A 436-nucleotide genomic window follows, 5' to 3' on the forward strand; every position below is an offset into this window, starting at 1 on the left:
TCCTTTGACACAGTGTCTTGCTACTTAGCCCAAGTGGGCCTGGAACTTCCTATATAGCAGAAACTGGCCTTGAATTCTTGATCTTCTTGCCTCAGCCTCCTGAGTGATGGGATTACATGCATGCATCACCGTGTCTGCCTTAGAAATCTCTTAAAATCTTCCTCCCTCCCCTCCCTTCTCTTCCTTCTTCTATTCCTCCTCCTCCTGCTCCTCCTCCTCCTTCCTCCACCCTCTCCTCTTCTCCACTCTTGCTTCTCCTCCTGCCCGTCCTCCTGCTCTTCCTCCTCTCCCTCCTCCTCCTTCTCCCCCTCTTCCTCCTCTCCCTCCCTCCTCCTCTCCCTCTCCTGCTGCTGTTGCTCCTCCTCGTCCTCTTCTTCCTCCTCTTCCTCCTCCTCTTCGTCCCTCTCCTCCTCCCCCCTCCTCCCCCTCCTCCTCC

This window comes from Nannospalax galili, unplaced genomic scaffold (assembly GCF_000622305.1).
Source record: "Nannospalax galili isolate Female #2095 unplaced genomic scaffold, S.galili_v1.0 scaffold30, whole genome shotgun sequence".
In the NCBI taxonomy this organism is placed as follows: Eukaryota; Metazoa; Chordata; class Mammalia; order Rodentia; family Spalacidae; genus Nannospalax; species Nannospalax galili.